The 2,500-nt window shown below is 35.8% G+C and overlaps 1 protein-coding gene across 1 annotated transcript in view; it reads left to right on the forward strand.

Annotated features, from left to right (window-relative positions):
* Positions 1-2,500, forward strand: part of LOC138047007 (ribosomal protein S6 kinase beta-1-like) — a 27,678-nt gene that overhangs the window by 21,838 nt on the left and 3,340 nt on the right. The gene's annotated exons all lie outside the window — the stretch shown is intronic.

Here is a 2,500-nt window from a genome sequence, read left to right on the forward strand (position 1 = left end):
TCTGGTGTAAAAATTCGTTTTCTTTTTGATACTGGCTTGACTTTAGTTGCAAAGATTCCAGGGAAAAAATGCAAAATGGTTACTTCTTGTTTTCGTGCTTAAATACTATTAGACTCGGGATAACGAGACCCCATTTTTGTAATGCATTAATTAACAAATATTTATTTTGAATGTGAGAATATTCTTGGAGAATTTGTGGTCAGAGATGTATTTGTGTAAGTGCAATGTTTTAATTGCTGTTATTGCTACTACTAATAATTATTAGTGGGGTATCAATGCATAAACGTTAAATAATGCTAAAAATATTTAACGAAGGGCACATAGATCACTTATTTATTATAGAAAGACAGTCAAAGGCATAGACTGTGTGGCAATCTGGTCCATATTGATTAGTTCAGTTAAGAATGACAAGGATATTGGTTTGCTTTGGTCATGGTTCATTATGGTGTAAAGCAAACCTGAAATCATTGGAAGATGGTGTTTCATGCAACCGTAATAAATTCTGTAGATTATTATGCTCCATTGCAAAGGAAATCTGTCAATATGTAATTTGTCAAATTACTTCAGTCGTTTGAGTTTGATGCAATGCTTTAAAATTTTCCATTTTCATGGGTTGAAAAACAATACATATAATTATTAATGCTATCTGAACTTGAGTTATTTAGAGGAGCACAGGCAGACCAAGCTCGGTATACGATTATAGACTCCTTTCTTTATGAGGGGAAATGATAACTAACGACATTGTAAATATTCGTATAAAGCCACACACCCGTCTACAACGGACACAGATTGCCCTCTGAGTGCACAGAAAAGGCGAGGACAACTGTACGTTGAAGTAAGTGAAGTTTATTTCTACATTTAAGGTTTATTTTAGCATTTATAAGCTCAAAGTTAACTTTCTCATACGAAGTCTATAAATCGTATACCGAGCTTGGGCTGCCTGTGAGAGGAGCTGTAATATTGTTGGAAATATGTGACGTGAGTAGTCACCAGCACTGCTGGTAATTAAGCCCCAACCTAACGCATGCCATGGAAGTAAATAATATTAGTATATACCACACAAGTGAATAGTGCTTTCCGTGTGCGCTAATTGGTTAACTCGGAGGTGATTATCCAAGCGCTAGCACCTCTGAGTAGCGTGTGCGAGATTTGAAATTTCCGTCGACATTTTACAAAAATTGAGTTGTCTTTTTGGTTCAACTTTTATGGAGCTTGTGTGGTATATACCCAAGCAATAATATTCACCTCAGTGTCGGTGAAAGTGGAGGATATTTACTGAGCTGCGAATACCCACCACTACTCGCCTCCGCTTTGGTTAATATTTAACAATTATCCTGCGAAATCGCGTGGGATATCGCCTGATACTTAGCAGACGAGGCCGTAGGCCGAGTTAGCTAAAACCAGACGATTTTCCGCGAGATTGAGCAGGATAATTGTTTTATTATTCAACACATCGATGACAAAGCGCAATCGTCTATACGTTGAGTACACACGACGAATATTGAGCGCGTTATGACCATATTTGGACGTTGTCACAATGTGTTGAATAGTAATTAGACATACCTCAGTGATTTAGCCTTTTAGATTGCAAGTAAATGTTTTCTCATTAGAATGCCTAACTTGCAAAAAGACCCTCTCCCTACCATTATTTCCTTCAATTTTCATCCAAGCATTCTTATTGAATCTCGAACTGGACTATTAGCCCATGCCATCATTCCCGCGTTTAGTTTACAAGCAGTTTTGTCGAAAGAGTCATTGTTGTTATTGCTTTTGCTACAACTGTAAGGAGACATCCTCAAAGGTTAACAATATTTATCATGTTAATTCAATAACTTAAGCACTTTTTATTAATAATAATTGTGCACTTAGTGTGCTTTTCAACATGTTTTTTACATGGCTTTAAATAGTTTCATTTTGAGCAAGTACTATTTAAGATGTCACAAATTCTCTGTTTTGAGACTGTTTGCAAACTGACGATTTTCTATTTGCGCCAAGGGTTTTATTATCTCTCACATAGTTGAAGTACAAAATGTTTGATTTTTTATAAAGGACTTAGTTTCGCTTTTGTCAGTGTTTATGAAAAAAAGCTAGAGTGAATCTTTTGCAGTGAAAAAGACCAGCTTTCGTTAAAAACAAAGCAGAAAATATTGCAATTTGTTAGGACAGTTAAGCTTAGTTTTCTTGTGAGAATCAGTTTTTTAAGGTTGTCTTTTTCCAAAAGTTCTCATGGGTGTTTCCAAAAGTAGCTATTCGCTTCCCCAAATCATCTTCATAAAACAGAATTATCGTTTTTCCTTGCACGTAATGTTGATGCATTGCAGGGATAAATCGTTTCAGATATGTGCACAGTAAATCCTTGCGATGTGGCCATGACTTCCAGATAGCTCGGAAATTAACACAATAACATTGCTGGAATGATGTACTTTTGCCCAAAAAAAAATTGAAACATACCATCACTGCGTTGAACCATGTGGTATGTCAATATTTAAACCTAAATTGT

The sequence above is a fragment of the Montipora capricornis genome, chromosome 4 (genome assembly GCF_036669925.1).
Source record: "Montipora capricornis isolate CH-2021 chromosome 4, ASM3666992v2, whole genome shotgun sequence".
Classification (NCBI taxonomy): Eukaryota; Metazoa; Cnidaria; class Anthozoa; order Scleractinia; family Acroporidae; genus Montipora; species Montipora capricornis.